Source organism: Triturus cristatus, chromosome 4_2 (genome assembly GCF_964204655.1).
Source record: "Triturus cristatus chromosome 4_2, aTriCri1.1, whole genome shotgun sequence".
Classification (NCBI taxonomy): domain Eukaryota; kingdom Metazoa; phylum Chordata; class Amphibia; order Caudata; family Salamandridae; genus Triturus; species Triturus cristatus.
In genome coordinates this window covers 528606211-528627463 of record NC_140586.1, presented here as the reverse complement: position 1 = coordinate 528627463, position 21253 = coordinate 528606211, and the positions used below count along the sequence as shown (strand labels likewise).

The window sequence follows — 21253 nt, the reverse complement described above, 5'->3', positions numbered from 1 at the left end:
CATTGTAGTGTAGGGGCATAGAGTGTAGTACAGTGTTGTATTGTGGCAAAGAGTGTAGTACAGCCATGAAAAAGTGGAGTTGCATAGAGTGGAGTATAGTGTGGTAGAGTGGAGAGGTGTAGAGTGGAGTGATGTACAGTGCCATAGAGTGGTGTAAAGTGTTGTGCAGTGTAAAAGAGTGTTGTGGAGTAGCGTGTTCTAGAGTAAAGTGGCATAGAGTGAAGTAGAGTTAAGAGTTGTGGATTAATGGCCATAGATGTAATGTGGTCAAGAATCTAGACTATGAGGTGTAAATGTTAATTTTTGGTAGTGTGCAAGTTATGTGTTAAAATAATTAGTCCTATATTTTGTCGTTATAAGTTTGCGGTATACGGCAGTACATGCCGATGCGAAGGCAGTATATGATTGCCTAATGGCTGTCTTAACAAAATGTAAAAGGCAACCATGTCTTTTTCACCACACTTTCACTGCATTCTGCATTTCACAAGGTCTGGGTTGGGACCTTAGATATGGGTAAATAATAGGTTTTATTGTTGTCACCTACCTATTACCACTTTATTGAAGTGGTTATATTAAAATGTATTTAATTTTTTTAATTTATTTTTACAGCACTTTACGGAAAATCACATGTATTTTCTTAGTTTTCTGTAAGCAGTGCTGTAATATTTGCATATTACTGCAGTACTCTGTAGACGTTTTTGTAAATAATTAAATATGTACAAAATTGAAAAAACACTGTGGTACTCTATATTTGTAATATACAGTGTAGTACAGTGTATATTTAATTTTGTACATATTATTTATTTAAATTATCATGGTACTCTGTGAATTGGTTTTTAAATATATAGATATGTATAAAAATAATTCTCTACCTATTACCACTTTAAGAAAGTCGTAATAGGTAGGAAACAGTATAAAACCTAATACCTGTATCTAAGGGCGTAGCATAGATCACAGCCAAAGTTTACTGAACACAACATGGTTGCCTTTAATTTTTGTGAAGGCAGTCATTAGCCAATTACATAGCACCTTGTCACCGCTATGTATGCTGTAGTTTAGCGAAATACAGAGAAATTTCGGAAAACTATAGCACCAATAGATCTCACCAAGTTGAAATGCCTCATAACTAAATATTCACACTGTATACCTGTAGTACCTTAAAGCCTCATCTGCACACCAGAGTGTATTATTCTGCCAAATGTCATGGAAATCCATTTAGTTGTTTTTGCACTACATGCAATACAAAAGTCTATGGAAAATGCATTGGTGTAAAAATGTATTTTGGGACCCCCCCTTTTATCTTTGAACCCCCTTGACCAATCACTGCAAATCTGTAAAAGTAATGTCCTTTTAGGTAATCAGTCCAGTAGTGGAGATTATGTAGGTTTATTCAGTTACAGGTAAGATGGTACAGCCCCACCGGAAACCGCATCCTGCTGCTCAGCCCCACTCATTCCAACTGACCACTCATCCAAACCATGCACTTTTGAACATTCTGTTACATCACACTCACACATGCTGAGCTGAAAGGAACTAGGAGACACAGGATATAACACATCTCCTTCCTTCAGGAAACTATACAAATGACAGGAAGTAAAGTGAAGGAAAATAGACATTCACACCTCCTGTATATGTGAGCAACCAATCCTAAATCACAAGGAAAGATCACATTACATTAATTATTCCATTCTTTAGGTGGTAAAATAAAATAAGGCCACATAAGATTACATAGCATGAATCATTACACTCCTAGAATTGTAAATGAAGATGTCACAAGTTTACGTCCCTTTGCATGAATCATAAAGATAGATCACACATACAGATTACATACTATATATATTTGTCTCCTTCGAGAGAACACCATATATATATATGGCAGGATGCAACCTCCACACCCCCACAACTGTATGCACTGCAGGACCACGAGATGCAGTATGCTGTATGAATTCTTCTAATGATTCAGATAGTTACAAGACAGTCTAAGATTTCAGCCTTATATGATAATGTTTTCAAAAAGTATAACATTTACATAAAATATACCTGACACACCAAAACAATTATTGGGCTCTCTTACAGAAGCAGGGAAAAGGGGTATTTAATGATAAATTAAGGATGTTTCCAATTTAAGAGGTACTTTCTGATCTCCTTCAGTCAGTGACCAAAGTCAGGGTGAGACAGGTCTCACTTTGACATAGCAGCACATTTTTTAAGTGTCAAACCTACTCAATTTGTGCTAGAGCAGCAGTGCACAAGCCTGTTATTTAATGGCGATGATAGAATTGAAACGTAGATTTGCTATTTCACGTGTGTTTTACTCTACAATATGTTAGCATTCATATGGCTAATACATTATATTTTCGTAGTGAGTCTAAGACCTAATCAGTCGATACAGATGTCATGTCAGTTAGGTTGACATCTGTACCGCCATTTTAGTTAGAAGGACGCTGTGTTCTGATGCAATCGAAACTGTTACCTGCATACTCAAAACCATATTTTGCTCATTTATGAGAAATGGTCCTTGGTAAGTTTTGTTTCTTCAATGCCCATTTTAGTTCGTTAGCGCATGCCTTACCTCTTAGATCGAGGCCTTCTTCCAACTGTCTAGTGGGGAGGATAGGCCAGACAACCTTGAAGAGTAGATAGCTTGTACCAGGCTGTGGAATCGAGACTTATGTTCTGTACCCCATTGTATTAACACACCTACCAGTAGTTTTCCATGGTAGGCAGGTCTTTGTCGACTCCGCAACATACATAATGTAACTTTATGCTTGTTAAGGTCAGTCCCTAATCAGCTATCATAGGAGGCTGGTCTGATTGGACTTCACTGCAGTGTATTTTGTGAATAAACTAGTTTTCTTGTATTCTCTACTGTGTCATTGACTCTTCATTCTTGGAAGGCTAGAGGAGGTCGAGAGTGACGCGTGTGACCCTAATCGGGTCACTTCCTTCAGTTGGCACCTGAACAGGGACCCCACAGGTGACCTGTCTCGCCCGTAGCCGGCTTGTAGAAGTCAGGGTTGCGTTTGGTCGGATGGGTGGATCAGGGAACCCCACACGATCGAGCTTGGTTCTCACAGCTGTCCCGCCTGTCTGAACAGGCAACTCCTTGTCTAGTGGTCGCCTTGGTTGGAGTCCTGAAAAGGCGAAACCCTTGGATTTGACCGTTTGGTCCGAAGTGTCAGTAGTGGAGAATACTCTTGTCTGACCTGTGTGCACTGGGTGAGTTCATTTCGAATTCTTGGTAAGTGCGGCGCAGTCTTGGTTAATTAGGTAGGTCTACGGACCCTTGTGATACAGAGCGTTGTTGAACATTCTGCCAGGCCACTTGTTGAATTCGGCTTATTCTTGAAAAGGCCTGGGGCTAGAGCCTATTTGGTCTTGGTGCAGTCTGAGGACTGACTTGTTTTGACACAGTCTGCGGACTGTCCTTGAGAGTTTTTGTTTATGTGTGTTTTACTGTGTGTGCGCATGTTGATTGAGTGAATATGTGGATGTGCCTGATGCCAGGATGCCTTGTTGGAGTAAAGTGTGGTGTTTGGGGTGCCCAGCTGCTCTGCGGAACATCGCCTGGAGGAGCGCCAGCCTGCACCTCCGGAAGGCACTCTGAATTTCGATTTGTATGTGAAGCATGGTAGTGGCCCTATTATGTTCTGTACATTGTGGCACAAGTATGTGAGGGACAATACCGAGCTTCAGTGGCCACGAGATGATACCTTTGATAAACAAATATTAAATTATGTACAGGATAAACTATTTGCTAGAATAAGTCGGCAGTCGATGTTTGATGCTTTGCAGGTATGGCAGAAGGCAGCTAAGCAGAGGCATATACCTGCTGAAAAGGAGTCTAGGAAAAAGGCAATGCAAATAGTGGTGCAGAAAGCGGTAGCTTATGATAAGAAAAGAACAGAGAAGGGTATTGAGTGTGCAGATAGGAAGTTTCGATTACAGTGTGATAGGTCCTATGTTGTTCGGGAGGAAGAGGATCCTTTATGGAGGACTTGTTGGAAACTCGCCCCCTCCTCCCTATGCCCCACAAAGAATATATCCTGCTGTTCCGCCGTCTCAGTCTGCCGCTGTTCCCTCGTCTTCCCCTGATCCCTCCTCAGTCGCAACAGCTTCGGCTCCGGCCGTATCCGTCTTTCCCTCGGTTTCGCAAATTACGAGTACAGTGACTGTGGGCACCCCCGCAGTGTCAGCTGCTTCTCTTTCCATTTCTCCTCCTTCTCTTACACCTACTACGCAGCCATTGTTGACACGGTCACCTGAGTCTGCATCCTATGTGTTTCCCCTAGACGTGTCACCCACAGTATTGAGTAGTGCTGGGACACCAGTGTGAGGGTCAGATGGCAGGGATTGGGCGGCGGCACGGGAACGATTAGAGCGGGCAATGATTCAATCTGATGTAGGCGAAGAAGAGAAAAGGATAGTTGCAATGCAGGCAGCACAGTGGGCTCAGAATGTAATTTATGGTTTGGAGGATATATGGAGTGTGATGAAGGATTTTGATCCGTTTGTACAACAGCATGCCCTTCAGCATATGTCGGCTACATTGATTGGTCTGTGGGAACAGTGTATTAGAAGTAAAGCTCCTCAAATCATTTATGATATTCGAGATCGTGTATATTCTGCTGGTATGGCTCTGGCAAAAGTCTATAGTAATGTAGGGACGTTGCTCAGTTATCAGGCGAAATTATATCATAGCACTTCGATTCCAGTATCTCAGTTTCCAATGAGAGAAGTGCATCCCATTTACCACCTTGAGATTCCAGAGCAGCGTAATGCGGCAAATGTTGTTACTCAGCAACGGGTAGAGGCTCGCTTCCAGGAGCAGTGGGTTTATACTCCGTGGAAGAGAAGTGAGGTACTTGCTCTTAAGAGTCAATTACCGGATCCCAGGAAAAATCCTACTGCATATTATAAAGAATTAACAGAGGCTGCATCCTTTCAGTTATGCCGTTAGCAGATATTGATATATTTTTTGGGCTTTTAGTGCCGGTTGATATATGGAGACAGGTGCATACACAGGATCACAGTGGAATTGGGTGGTACATGGGGCGAGATTAAGGCATGGGATAAGGAACTGAAGCCTGGCGACAAACCTAGGGCTGAGATCTTGTCTTACCAAATCGTATTATTACTTACATGCATTCTTTCATTCCACCCGAGCGAGTGGATTGGGACAAGTTGACAGCATGTCGCCAGAAGAAAGGAGAGTGTGTCCGATTGCTTTTTACTCGGTTTGAAGGGGTGTTTGGGGATGTTAGTGGACAGGATTTTTCATCCCGAGGGGTCGTGGTGAGAGTAGCCGAGGCGAGACTCAAGGGGATGCATCCTCAGGGGGTCGGTCTGAACAGAATTATTTTGATAATCCCTGAGGAAGGCAGTATTATCATGATGAATGACATCGATTAAGCTACAGGGATGTCCTATAGCTAGGACAGCAAGGGTCAGGGTAAGGGACCAGTCCAGATTCCTGTAGATCAGCGTGGTCCTTATGTTACAGCAGACCTACATCTTTTGACGCAGAAATTTTTGGTGAATACAGGTGCAATGAATAGCTCTGTTTCTCATTCACTGGTCCCTGGGGCCACCCTGTCTGGCTGCGATAATGTCTGGGTAGGGTTTCCAGGTGTACCGGCTGTGAGACCCATCTCCAAACCTTTAGCTTTGACTGTTGGTCCTTGTACGGTAGATTCTCCATTTTTGTTGACATCAAATTGTGGTGAAAATTTATTAGGATTGGATTTGTTAAAGAAGTTATGTGTTACAAATTATTGTTCCCCAGACAATGTTTATATGACTTTTGGACCTAATGTGGATGGCGTGAAACAGTTTTGCAAAGGACGCTCCACTTCCTGTTGAGTTTCAGGATGTTCTTTGTGGGCGACAGGGGACACTGATGTTGGGTTGTTACAGAACCACTCGTTTCTATCAAGATGAAGGATAATGCTGTGCTTCCTTGTATTCCTCAATACAAAATATCGCAAGCTGGGGAACAGGCTCTGATGCGGATTATACAGGATTTGATTAAGTTGGGGGTGAGGAGGAGACAGTAGCGAATGTGTGTAATAGCCCCATTCTTCCTATTCTTAAAAATGCCCCAGTGGATTCCTCCGATGCACACTCTGATGTTTACTGATTCGTAATTGATTTACAGTAAGTTAATAAAATAGTTATTCCCGAGCTTCTGGTGGTTCCTGATATAACAGCCCTTCTCACGATGATCCCTTCATCAGCAAAATATTTCTCCATGATCGATTTGAAAAAGGCTTTCTTTAGCATTCCGGTCCACCATGATAGCCGATATCTATTCGGTTTCGTTTTAGCTTGCAAAAGCTTCCAATTCTGTATAGTTCTGCAGGGGTATACAGAAAGTCCTAGTATCTATAGTCAGGCTTTAAAAGGTCAATTGGACTCTCTCTCTCCCCGCAGGTAATGTATCATTGCAATATATGGATGAAATTTTGACACTGAAGTGGGTTGTAGGGACGCCACGGTAAAATTGTTAATGCATTTGGCGGAACATGGACAAAGTGTCCCGTTCTAAATTCCAATATTGTCAACAGGAGGACCTATTTAGGTCACCTGCTGTCGAAGGAGGGTCAGAGGCTAACACCTGAGTGAGTTGATGCCATTGTTAAGATGCCCGTCCCTGAGACTCAAAGGGATGTGCGTGCATTCATAGTCATCACCTCGTATTGTCGGCACTGGACACCTGCTTACTCTTTACTAATACAGCCTTTGCTTTACCTAACTACTAAAGATGTGCATGAACCCTTGCCCTGGACACATGAATGTCGGCATGCTTTTGAACAATTAAAAGTTGTGCTTTGCTCTGCACCTGTGCTTGGCACACCGGATTACAAGAAGCCCTTCGTGCTGTACGTACACGAAGCGGCAGGATGTGCACACTGTGCTAACACAAGCCTTTGGAAGTAAGCAGAGGCCGTGTGCTTATTTTTCTGCTACACTTGACCCTGTCGCCAGAGCCCTCCCGAGCTGTTTAGAAGCCGCCGCAGCAGCGGTGGTCTCTATTCGACAATCGGCAGGGCTTGTTCTTAATAATGATCTCACAGTAATGGTACCGCATGCTGTGCATGTACTTTTGAATAAAACGAAGACACAGCACCTTACCAGTGCTCATCTGGCTGGATATGAGCTGACATTGTTTGTACCTCATATTACTATCAAAAGATGTGCCACACTGAATCCAGCCACGTTACTACCCCTCCCCTCGGAAGAAGGGGACACGGATGTCCATGATTGTTTGTTTCGCACAGACGGAGAGAAGAAGGGATGAGTAGGCCTGACTGATGTTCCCTTATCTGACCCACAAGGGGAACTATATGTCGATGGCTCTTGTTTTAAATTGTCAGATGGCACTACTACAGTGGCGTATGCTATTATCACGCTGTGCACTGTAGTTGAGACGTCAGGTGTTCCTTATCAATCAGCACAGGCTTCAGAGCTGTTGGGCCTTTTTTCGGGCATATGAGTTAAGCGAAGGACTGACTGTCAATATTTATACTGACAGCCAGTATGCCTTCAGGGTGGCCCATAATTTTGGACGCCTCTGGACAGATAGAGGTTTCTTGACATCACATGGGACTAAAATTCAACATGGTCCATTGATAGAGGCTTTTGACAGCTTTGACACTTCCCAAACGATTGGCAATAGTGAAATGCAGTGCCCATACAGCGATTACTGATGATGTGGGGAACGGGAATGCATTTGCAGATCAGATAGCAAAGGAGACAGCTAGATCCAAAATAAAAAAATGTTTGTGTCGGGCCTAGCTAGGTGGGTGCCCGAGAATGGAATGTTTGAGGACACACTAGCCAATGTCAAGGAGATTCAGAGTGAAGCAACAGTGAAGGAGTTGGCAGTGTGGCAGGAGAAAACAAGGCGTCTAGATGACTGATTTGTCCGAGAAACAGATGGAGGTTACCGGACGCATCTGTACTTCCCGTGGTTACTATGGCACATGGCCCAGCTCATATTAGCGCTAAGGGTATTTGCAAATTGCTAGATCCTGTGTGGAAAAATGACAATATTCCAAAGGTTGCGACTCACTTTGTGAAATACTGTATGATCTGTCTTAGACACAATCCTGGAAAGGGTACCCCTACACCTTCTGGTAATTTTGCACCTCCCTCTTTCCCTTTTAAGGTACTCCAAATAGACTACATAGAATTGCCACGGGTTTACAATTTGAAATACGTGCTAGTGGTAGTTTGTACTTTTAGCAAGTGGATTGAGGCTTACCCCACAAAAGAAAACACCCCCATGGCAACTGCAAAGGCCCTTATTAAGGAGTATATCCACCATTACCGCTTGCCCTGTTTGATCTAGAGTGACAATGGAAGTCACTTCAATGCCAAATTGATCCAGCTATATGCGACAGTTTGCATATTCAGCAAAAGCAGGTTTAGTCGAGAAGTACAATGGTACTCTCAAGTTAAAGTTGGCAAAGGTGAAGGAGAGAACTGGGTCGTAATGGCCAGATGTATTACCCCTTGTTTTGTTGTCCACTAGAATGACTGCCCGTTCCAGGACCGGATTATCTCCCTATGAGGTAATTTTCAGTTGTCCAGCGAATGTGTGGGGTGTCCCTAGACCAAAGAGATTTTCGGATATTGAGTACTCTTGTTTGTCGATCATTTGTATGAACTTACTAAAAGCTTGCGTTCTATTCCCAACAGATACACGAGGCTCTGCCTCCAGTACCCGAGAGGCCTAGGCACATGATTTGGCCTGGTGACTGGACACTGATTTGAAGCTTTCAAAGAAAGGACGCCTTGGAGCCAAGATGGAAGGGCCCTTACTTGGTCGTCAGCACCACGAGGACAGCGGTGAGAGTGGAAGGGCGGAAGAACTGGGTGCATGCCTCTCATTGTAAGAGAGTGCCTCTGCCCTACGACGCCTGGGTGAGAGAGGGCATCGGAGACCACGGAACTGAAAGAGTTCTGCGATTTCACCTGTTCTCGGATGCTCAATTGGTTTGGACGCAAACAGAGGCAGAGAATGATGCGGTGTTAAATGAAGCAGTTCCCTCTGGAAATAAGGGCTGCTCAGGGTTCCACTTTATCTGGTCCCCCGGAACAGGAGTTTCAGTCCCCAACATCTCCTGAATTTCAGATTCTACTTCGAGATGAGACAATGCCTGGAAAGGACAGGTATAATTTGCGTCCTCGACGGATAGGTAGTGCGCCAAAAGAAAAGGGAGTGCATTTAGGAATGGACTTCATTGCATAAGACAAGTAAAAAGTTCCTTGTTTTTGCATCTTCCTGTTAGATTAGGGATCAGAAGATTGGTGCACTGCCTGTGACGCAGGACAGGATAAGTTGAGGGTATCTTCCAAGGAGGGAGAGTGCCCTATCCTGAGACCAGTGAACATTTGTCGACGAGCTGCAAGGGTGTGGCTCCACCACAGCATGCTCAATAGCACCACCGAGGATTGGATGATAGAAGCCTGTCAGGAAGGCTTAGAATGGACCCTGAATCTTGACCCTTTGGGTGTCTCTTTTTTTTCCTATTTTTTAGTTTTTTGTGTGCCTTTTTCCCCATCATTGGCTCCATTTTAAGTCGTTTTTTCTTTGACGCTTTGATCTGTGAATATAATCATAGAAAAATGTATCTTTTTGGTCGCCCACTTGCATCAGATGAACAAGATTTTGTTGCTCTACGTCCAGGTCGGGTTGGTTTTGAATGGCTGCTCAGGAAAAAGATCCTTTGGGTTGTAGTTATGTTACTGTTCTTATTGGGGGGGAGGGGGGCTCTTCTGGGTAATGGAGTGCTCTGGGGTTACATCGTTATGTGTCTTGTATCAAGCAGTTCCCTCAGATCGTCAGAAGCGCACTATGCACAGTAATGTTTTCCTGGATACCCACCGAATATTCTTTGGGGATAACACAGCTTGCTATCCTACTGATTCTGTTGCAAGTTTATGGACAGCTCATCCCCTATCACTAGTAAATCATACATATGTTCGTCCCCCCACCTTTGTAGAGATAAAAGGTGAATTTGGTGTGAGATACCCTGGACCTTGTCTATATTATAGAAAACCAAGAGGTACAGGATATCCGGGATGTATGCCTGAAATGTTTTGTGGTGATCTATATTTTAGCAAAAGGAATATCACACTGACAGGATGGCATTACCAAGATCTGACTGTCACTCAAGAGGCAGGAATATATCCTGCATGTTGTCCTGAATTAAATAGTACTGATACTTATTTGTATCTTAACTGCTCTGGAGAAATAGTATACAAAAATGTCCTACGTTTAGGGAAAAAGGATGACCATAGTATGAAAGGAATGAGCACTAGATATGCTCCATTGAATTACCAAGGTCCACTCTATGCACACTCCGGTTTCTATTTTCTATCCAATGGCACTTATTCTAATGTGTACAGTGGTACAGAGGACGTAGCTTTGGGAATGGTGTTCTCCTTGGGGTACCTTGCAGGCATAGTAAACCAAATATAAGATGGGTAAAAAGAACATTGACCAAGGAATTCTGCTTAGGAGTTACAGATTTGGAAGTTAATAATTATAGCAATGGTATTACTTTTGGGTACATCCTTTATTCCATTATCACATTCGGTGGTACTGCTATGGCCAGAGGTGAACATGCTAGAGAGTATTTTGGGTGTATATTACAGATTTTAGCCAATTCGACAGTGGCAGCTTTGCGGGACATCGCCACTCAGTTAGAAAGTATGCGCATATACTGCGAACAAACAGGGTATGCTGTTGATTTTATTCTAGCTAAGAATGGTGGAGCATGCGCTGTCATAGGAGATCAGTGTGTGGTTGGCATCACGAATATGGAAAAAAATATTACCCAACATATTTTAGACATTTTGGAGAATGTTAAGGGACTGGAGTTGGTCCCCGTTTGGTGGTTGGGGTTGGATCTTCGAGAAAGTGATATATTTCGTTATTATTCTAATTTGCTGCTGTGTCCTGATACAGTGTCTTCCTTTATGTTGTTCATATTGTGCCACCTATCTTACACCCAAAAGAAGTTAGATTCATGATACAAATGCTAAAATAATGCTTCAACAAGAGCTTGACACTCTGATGCAGTTGGATGAGGGAGTTTTTGGATCAGGTACTTCCCTTGCTGATTCGGTCTCAGATGTTACTTGTGTTGCTAATGATTAATAACACAACTCTTTTTCAGTGAGCTTTATTAATATATGTAATAATATTTGACAAGATTGTTAATCCAATAAAGTTTTTCCTATTTATTAGAAGTGTAAAGATCCTTATCTGATAGCTTAAATAAAGATAATTTAGCATATAAATGCGAAAAGGAGGGTCTGATAGGATTGAAACTATTTAATCTGTGTTTTACTCTACAATATGTTAGCATTCTGTTATGCCTGGTTATTAAACTTAGAGTGTTAGCCTGTGTGGCAGGGTTTCTTTAGGAATGTTCATGGGTTGCTGGGTGATGGTGTCAGAGGATTCCAGGGTTTTCAAATGTATGCGAGGACGTTAATGGTCGAAGGCGGATGCCTTTTGTTGCCTCTGCTGTGTTGACCAGTAATAAACTAACTTCAAGGATTCACGACTTCTGAGTTTATTACTACAATTTTACTGGCGACGATTCTGGTCTACACAGCTGTTTCCTCGAGCCTACGCGAGTATTTCAGCCTCGTCGAGACAAGCCAAAGAAAGACAATCTACTTCAAACCGAGGTGGGTGAGGAGCTTCTCCGACGCCTCGAGACTACCAGGATTTTCCCCATCCTCACAAAACACACCCTTACGCAGCTGCAAGGTAAGGGTGTCTATTTTGTTTTAAAAAAAAAACAAAGACAGACGAGCAACCGTTTTTCGTGTATACACGAACTTACTTTGACCAGAGGAAGATCGATTCTGCTGCCGCCTTATCTGGGACCGCGCAGTATTATCGCTTGCCTTCCTTCTGTTTCAGTCGCTTTTGGGGATTTTCTCTCGTATTTTCAGACTTGCTGCGCATGCGCTAACTAAGGGCTAATTTTATTTGCTTTACGCATGCGCGAACCGGCAACACGTCTGAGGCATCTTGTTACGTCAGTCTTTCTGTTCTAGTTGCCAAGCAACAATCACCAGCACTCAAGTGATTCAGCTCCTGTGCTGCAGTCGAGTCTACGATTATACAACTAAAGACTACTGTTTCTCCTGTGGATTGCTTCTGTGATCCACACACACACATACATACATATATGTATTTATTTTACGAAGCTTGCAGATCCTTCCTGTGATCTTTCTTCTGTTTTAAAGAAAAAGAAGCAGATTCTTCCTGTGATCTGCACACAGTCATTTTTTTTTGTTTCAAAGAAAAGAAGCAGATTCTTCCTGTGATCTGCACACAGTCATTTTTGCAGATTCTTCCTGCGATCTGCACACAGTCATTTTAGCAGATTCTTCCTGTGATCTGCACACAGTCATTTTAGCAGATTCTTCCTGTGATCTGCACACAGTTATTTTTCTTCAGTTTTAAAGAGAAAAAAAAGCAGATTCTTCCTGTGATCTGCACACTAGCATTAGGGATGTTTTTTTTTCTAGATACTTAAGTTGGTTGTTACGTTTCTGATTTTTCTCTTTTCATTTTTTTTTTCTTTCTTCTCTTACTATCTCTCAAAGCGTTTTGATCACAATTCTATACGTTTTTCTTGCCTTTCACAACCAATATGCAATCTGTCAGTCCACCTCCTGCTTTTCTGGAATCTGCGGGGGATCCTCCAGTTAGGTGGGAACTGTGGTTTGATGCTTTCCAAACCTATTTGGGTGCTATTGGAGCATCCAGATTCGGCGATGAACGTAAAAGATTTTTACTCCTTCATTCACTTGGTTTTGAAGGGAGGTCCATCTTCAAACATCTTCCTGAGGTTGTTCATGTTCCAGGAGAAGACATAGATGTATTTCAAGATGCAGTGACCAAACTTAGGACAAGGTTTCACAAACAACCTAGTCTGATGGTTCTTCGACACAAATTCTTCAAGAGGCAACAAAAAGATGGAGAGGATGTTGACATGTATGTTTCTGCGTTAAGGAAACTTGCTTCTGAATGTCAGTTTGAGACATTTTTAGAGCAACTGATCAGAGATCAATTTGTCTGTCACTGTAGTGACAAACAGATAAGACAAAAACTTCTTTCTCTCTCGAATCCTGATTTAGATGAAACTATTAAGATAGCTAAGAGTATCGAAACTTCACAAATTTCTTTAAAAGAATTGGAAGACAAGCTTCCAGACCCGGTGAATGTGATCTCGTCCAGTTCAAAATCCAAGCGCAGTGACCCCAAACCAGAGGTTAAAGATAACGAGTCTAAAAGATCCATTTCAAAGAAAAATATGTATGTCTCACATGACCCCAAGAATATGTGCAATAGATGTGGTAACAAACAACATCAGAAGGGGATTAGATGCCCAGGTATAAATGTTATATGCAGTTATTGCAAAAAAACAGGGCATTTTGCTAAAGTTTGTTTCAAGAAGAAATTTAATGAGCAAAAAAGGTCTGTTGCATGTGTGTTAGAGTCAGACTGTGAGTCAGATTCAGAAACAATTGGTGTTATTCTAGATAGTCCTGATCATGTTTTAAAGATTTCTGATGAAACAGACTGTGTCGATCCGATCGTTGAGATTTTGGTGGGGGACAAAGCACTTAATTTACTTGTAGACTCTGGAGCTAGGATAACAATGATAACCAAGGAGCTATTTGAGGAAACTTGGGGAGATAGGAGTCTGCTACCCCCTGATCGCTCGCCAGTATCCTATGAGGGTCGTAGGATAGAACTGTTGGGTTATTTTGAGGATGAACTTCGATTTGATGGTAGAGTGATCAAGGGCAAGATTTATGTTGCTGTCAAAGGACTAAACATTTTAGGATGGTTTCACCAGGGGTTATTTGGGATGATCCTAAAACCTGGTTGCAGGGTGCAAGTTTTAACAGTTTCTGATGGTGGTTTTGATGGCAATATAAAATGGGAAGAACTTTTTCCTAGTGTTTTTTCTAAGGGTTTAGGAACGATCCGAGGGTTCAAGCACCGAATTATTGTTAAAGAAGGGTCACTACCGGTTAAGCACAAGCTGAGGGGTGTCCCATTCAGTGTTAGGGAGGACCTTGAAGCAGAGATTAAGCGCTTGTGCCAGGAAGACATCATTGAAGCAACAGAGTCGTCTTTATGGCTTTCTCCTCTTGTCGTAGCGCGCAAGAGGTGTGGTAAGTTGCGTGTCTGTGTGGACCTTAGGTCCCTGAATAAGGAGATCTGGGTGGATTCTCATCCTCTGCCAAAAATTGACGATTTGTTTGCATGTGTCAGGGGTTCGAGATATTTTTCCAAATTAGATTTGGCAAATGCTTACCACCAGATTGAATTGGAGGAGGAATCTCGTCATTTTACATCATTTATTTCTCCTCTGGGAACTTTCCGCTATAAACGTATGCCTTTTGGTTTGGCTTCTGCCGCGTCGGTTTTCCAACGTGTGATGCAGGGTATGTTGGGTGATATCAAAGGGGTGCTGGTATTCCAGGATGATGTGCTGGTTCATTCCCAAGACATTACTTCGCACAATGTTTTGTTGAGGAAGGTCTTCGAAACGTTCAGAGAATATGGAGTGGTTGTGAAGCCAGAAAAATGTAAATTCTTATGTGATGAAGTCGAGTACTTGGGGCATCACATTTCTGGCGAAGGTATTCGTCCTAGGCAAGGTTTGTTGGATGCCATTATCAATGCGCCCATTCCGAAGGATAAAACAGGGGTAAAATCTCTGTTGGGTCTTTTGGAATACTATTCTAAATTTATGCCAAACTATGCCTCGGTTGTTAGGCCAATCAGCTATTTGTTGAGGAAGGGTGTTGTGTTCGGTTGGTCGAACGAGTGTAGTACAGCTTTGGAGACTGTGAAAGTTCTACTTAAGAATAGTGAGGCACTCAAGCCTTATGATCCTTCTCTCTCTACTTGTATCACGGTGGATGCAAGTCAAGTGGGTTTGGGATGTGTTGTTACGCAAGATACTCGAGGTGGTGAAAACACTATTGCTTTTGCATCCAGAGTTTTAAGGGATGCAGAAATGCAATATTCAGTAATAGAGAAAGAGTTGTTGTCTTGTCTCTGGGCTGTGAGTAAGTTTCGTACGTATGTTTGGGGCAGACGGTTCACTTTGAGGACCGATCATAAACCCTTGGTGAATATTCTTGGTGCTGGTACTAGCAAATGTTGTTCACCGAGGATTGTGAGAATGGTTTCAAGGCTTATGCAGTACCAATTCGATGTGGTCCATGTTTCTGGTGGTAAAAATACAACAGCTGATTTTCTATCTAGATTTCCTGTAGGCTTGGACCAAGGGGTCTGTTCAGATGAATACCAAAAGGACGAAGACGATTCAGATGATTGTTTCATAGCTGCGGTAGACATTGCTGTTGGAGACGAAGGGAGTTGGTTAGAGGCCATTGCTCAAGACGAAGTGCTTCAGCAAGTGAACCATTATGTGATGAATGGTTGGCCTAGAGAGAGTACTTTGGTGCATTATTTACAGCCATACTGGAAAGTTCAGTCTGAGATTTCCATTGAAGGGGGGGTGTTAGTTCGGGGAGAACGACTTATTCCTCCTCTTGGTGTCAGGAAAAATATTATTCTCAGAGCTCATGAGGGTCATCTAGGTTTGACTCTCACCAAACGGAGAGTTCGAGATGGTTTCTGGTGGCCATCTATGGATTCGGATGTCTCAGAAGTTGTTGACAGGTGCGTCATATGCAGCAAAGCCGATAAAGGTTTGAAAGTAAAGACCCCACCACTCTTGCCAGTTGACTGTCCACCGGGTCCCTGGAGTAAGTTGGGGTTGGACATCATGGGGCCAATAGAAGGTTTGCAGAATGGTGGACGTTTTGTTCTGGTTTTGATTGATTATGTCTCAAAATGGCCAGAGGTTAAGGTTGTTAAGGACATTTCTTCTTCTACGGTGATTATGTTTTTGAGAGAGGTGTTTATTCGAGAGGGGTTTCCTGAGACATTGGTCACGGATAATGGCACTCAATTTGTTAGTGCAGAGTTTGAGTCTTTTCTTAAGTCTTCCAACATTAAACACACAAAAAGTTCGCTGTATCACCCACAGTCTAATGGTCAAGTGGAGCGCATGAACAGAGTTCATTACTACACATTCATATGGCTAATACATTATATTTTTGTAGTGAGTTTAAGACCTAATTAGTCGATACAGATGTCACATCAGTTAGGTTGACATCTGTGGCGCCATTTTAGTTAGAAGGACACCATGTTCTGATGCAATCGAAACTGTTACTTGCATACTCGAAACTGTATTTTGCTCATTTACGAGAAAAGGTCCTTGGTAAGTTTTGTTTCTTCAATGCCCATGTTAGCTCGTAAGCACATACCTTTTCTCTTAGATCAAGGCCTTCTCCCAACTGTCTAGAGGGAAGGATAGGCCAGACGACCTTGAAAAGTAGATAGCCTGTATCAGGCTGCGGAATCGCAACTTATGTTCTGTACCCCATTGTATTACGACACCTACCAGTGTTTTTCCATGGTAGGCGGGTCTGTGTGGACTCTGCAACATACATAATGTAACTTTATGCTTGTTAAGGTCAGCCCCTCGTCAGCCATCATAGGAGGCTGGTCTGATTGGACTCCACTGCAGTGTATTTTGTGAATAAACTAGTTTGCTTGTATTCTCTACTGAGTCATCAGCTCTTCATTCTTGGAAGGCTAGAGGAGGTCGAGAGTGACCTGGGTGACCCTAATCAGGTCACTTCCTTCAGCGAGATAACTTATAAATGTAACAAAGTTCAATAAAGTTAGAAAATAAAATTATAGAAAAATCTAACCTTTTATTACTCAAAAGTGAAATAGTATATTCACTGTTGTAGCCATAGAAGGGAATTGGACAGCTGGATAATTGTTGAGATAGGTTAGAAGGAGAGAGGTGATGGATGGAGCACAGCTAAACAATGACCATGCAAAATAATTTTACATAGGGGATATCATCATGACACAAATGGTCTGTGCTGCATATTTATCCCTAAGTGATCTCCCTAGACAAATTAGGTCAGATTAGATCAAGGACTTAGATGATGCTACCTCTGTGCTGAACTGCCAGAGTCAATTCTAAAAGAAGACGAGATGATCTAGTTCTGGCACAAACGTGACAAGCACAGAAACCTTGAAAACTACTCCATATGCCTCATCACGACACTACAATGAACACAAGTCATTCTTTGAATCTAAAATCTCAAAACTTTCTTCAAGGAATTGGAATCAACACTATCATTCTCAATGTTCCCTCCCATTCCTCCCCTCATCTACGAGTCTCTTGTTTAGTCCAACATATAATGGCCTTTGCTCCAAAAGTTCCTCCCCTTAATTCCACCCAACCCACCATGAGGAAAGGATGAGATCCTTGCTAATAGTAGGGCTGGTCTATTCTATTCTGGTGTTCCAAAAACCAGAGGATCAAAAAATGCATTTTATATATATACTCTTTTAGTTCAGCAGATGTAAGTTGGCTGGCACCATGTCCATTTATAACAAATGGGAGTTGACATTTTAGGCAGCCACAGGAAAGATAGAGTTTTTCACTTTGAGTACCATGAAAAGCCTGCCACTGCCGCACAGAGATTGTACAGAGAGGCCTGTAGCATAACGGCTTGCCCAGCTCTTTGAAGTTACATTCAAGTTGTTGTACATAGTTGAATAACTGGAGATAGATTAGAAATGTCTTTACAACTTTGCCTAATAGATACTTGCAACAGGTAGATTGTCTTATGGTGTGACATAATAGGAAAAGGCCATGTCCAAGAATCCTGGTACAACTGTCAAAAACTGGTGGATTACCGGCACACAGAGGAGGATTATGTTGGTAACCAGCAAACACATCCTTTCTCCTACAGCAAATGTAAATGCTTTAAACACTTTACAAGATACTTTTCCTTACAGTGGTGCAGGGTTTGGGCTATCTAATTCAGTGGACAAGAAAGTTGTCTGTACATGGAGGAAGATCAGTTCCAGTGGCTCACACGAAAGGGCTTTATGCTATCCTGATGTGTTGAAACTAAGTACCAACAATTGCAAACACCATCAACACGTGGGTCAGCAAACACAAATCAAGAAGTAGGATGCTCAGAATTATTTGAAATATTAAGAATGTGGTCAATAGGAACCCACTGCAAAAATCTACCTAGGGAGGTTGCAATGTTTGATTTTCAAATAAAAGGGATTCATGTTTAACTAGGAAAGCAGACCTATACGAAATAACTATCTCCAATAGTCAGAAGCTGAAAAACAAATGGGCTAATAGTTTGTAAGTTGACTCAGTGGTTTGAGTCACTAATAACTTCATCAAAGCTACTCTATTTCTTGGTAAACCACTGAAATCGGTTGTCTCAGTACAATTGAAATAACACATATGAGATTCTGAATGTCTGGCTCTGTATCAGTCTTTCATCTGGGCTTGCAAAAAAGAAAGTATTGCAAGTCTGTAGAAGGCGAATGGCAATCATCGGAAGTTGACTGAAAGGGGTGCCAGACTACTCAAGATCATGACTGTTGATCGCAACGGCCTTGAAAACAGTTTACTAGGAGGCTCTAAAACTGTGGCGGCTCCTCCGCAAAGCAGAGGAGCATTGCCCACTGTTTTCAGCAGTGTAAATAAAGGAAAAATAAAATGAATATAACTCTGTTATTATTTTATTTTTTCCTGCTGCAGCAGCTTTGCGGGCAGGGCTGTTCTACTGACAGAGGATCAGGGGGAGGAGTGGTGGACACTCTGTAAGTGCGCATGAATGTTTGGCTGGCCGCCTTGTGCTGGTCAAACAGTCATGTGCACTTTGCATGTTCTCCACCAAGGCTGTATTACTGCCTAGGTGGAGAACATGCTCAGGCTTCGACTCACTGTCTGAGCGCTGAACCCCGGCATTCAGACCAATCAAAACGCTGCATTGTAGCATTGTTATTGGCTTTGGGGAGCCTGGGTGCTTCCTGTTCCAGCGGAGGGGAGGGACAATGAGGAGAGACGTGACTAGGAGGTAAATCTAATTTTATTTATCTATATCCCCCCCCTCCCTCCCAATCCGTACCAGCCGCTACTGCTCTAAAAATAATCTAGAACAACCAAACTGACATTGGGCAAGTTGGGTGGTCATGCAACTGTTTCCCATCTTTTCAGTTTAATTTGTAGAATATGAATACATTAGCACATTTCTACAATTAGTCATAGTCTCACACAATATCAGCAGTCTAGGAATTCCTGTGCAGGGATTACAATTCCATGGTTTGTGGTAAACACTGCAGCCCCCACAATTTTCCCCTGATAATTCTGGCATCTCAAGCTCCCCACTTTTACTATGGGCAAAATAGATGCTCAACTTCAATACATGGATAATTTGTTGCAGGACACACACATTCCATCTATATGTAATGCCTCATTTTGTAGAGGAAAAATAAGAATAGGAATTATGCACTTCACCCGAGAATTCACCAGGCGCAGTAAATATCTTGCAATTCCCAGACTACCTTATAATCAAAACCCATGCTTTTTAGTCAAGTTTAGAAGCACCTGGTGAGAGGAAAAACGTATTTTGCAAAGGAGTAAGCGAGTGTTACTTTACACAATAAGACTCCATTTCTTTTGTGGAGGTCACAGACTCCAGGGCACATATACCTCTAGAAGAACAGACCAAAATCACAGCCACACATAAATGAACGTAAAACCTTTCAATCTGACAATTTTCCTATGAAGTCTTGGGTTGAGTCTCTCTCACCAAATCTTCCTTTCACTTCCATTTGCCATATGGCCAAACTAATGCTTTGAAATGCAGGTTCATAAGCATCCTCCTCATATTCAAGAACTCCCACCTGTACTGCATGGACTCAGTTTGAGACAAAGGCACCTGCTGACATCACAGCATACCTTTTTATGTAGGACAGATACTTTTTGTCAACTCTTACCACCGTTATAGTGCCTGTTGTGTTTTGACTTTCCTATTCACCTGGTATTGTGTAGGCTCCACATGAACTCCATTTGAGAAAAACATACCTGATGATTGTAGCCTCCATCCCAGCCTTGGTACACGCTAAAGACTATGCCACACACGGAGCTTAGTATAACATGTTTTTATTCATCTGTGTGTAACCGCAAACTCCACATTCTAAACCTACATTCACTTCACTATGCTCCAACACTTACGTCATCGTTCTACAAAGTCCATCAGGAGCCAAAGATGTTCCGTCATTGCTAACTCACACGACACTACATCTCCCCCTCTGTTAAATTTTAAAAAAATTCACTTTTTCCAAATATATACAATCACTGCTCTTTGATGAGTCTTCGTGGTGCTCTGATCAAACGTCCCAACTGTGTCTTTGGGAACAGGCATTCGAAGTGTGCATGTTTGTTGGCGATGTAGGAACAACAGCAGTCAGGGGATCTTCAATTGTCCTTTCAGACCCAGTTTCTACATTGACATCAGTGCCTGACGAGTGATGAGCCATATGTCAGAAATGTATGGAATCTCACGTAATGGACTTCCCCGGACGTTGAGCAGTCACCATGAGTCCTTTGCTGCTCACAACATGAAATGGCTCAGCATTGAAAGGAGCATTACATTTTTGTTTTCTAGACTAACAAGCTCTTGCTCTCATCAAGTAAAAGTACTGTCTTTTGCATGTCGACGCTTGTCTGCATACACCTTCACTTTCCTTTTACGATTCAAGTCTCTTATACGGGTTTCTTCCACAGTACTTGATCTTCTGTTGTTCCATTGAGGTAACTTGGTTGTAATGGCTCTCTCAAACATCAAGGTTGCAGGGCTTTCACATGTGGTTGAGTGAGGGCTCGAACAGGAAGCTCGCAGAGTATAATTCCAGGCAGTGTTATGGTTGAGCTTTTCCAATTCAGCACGCTGAACAGTTCTCTTTAGAGTATTCATGAAATGTTCAACAAGGCCATTAATTTGTGGCCAAAAAGGTGTGCTCTCCTGATGCTTTACACAAAGATGACTGAGAAAGTCTCTGAATTCTTGACTGTTGAAAGGCGGACTGTTGTCAGATTTTAAGATCGCAAGAACACCCCATGTTGCGAAGATGCCATCTAATCTCTTGATGACTCTTTGAGTGATAGATGAAGGATCTTCTCTCAATGGAAAACGGGAATATTTGTCAACAATCACCATCAGGTGATGTCCATTGTCAAGAGCTCTGAAGAAAGCAACGGTAATTCTTTCCTATATATGCGTTGGCAAC

At 42.4% G+C, this 21253-nt stretch overlaps 1 protein-coding gene across 1 annotated transcript in view; it reads right to left on the bottom strand.

Moving 5' to 3' along the window:
• Positions 1-21253, bottom strand: part of PKN2 (protein kinase N2) — a 793532-nt gene that overhangs the window by 704242 nt on the left and 68037 nt on the right. The window lies entirely within an intron of this gene.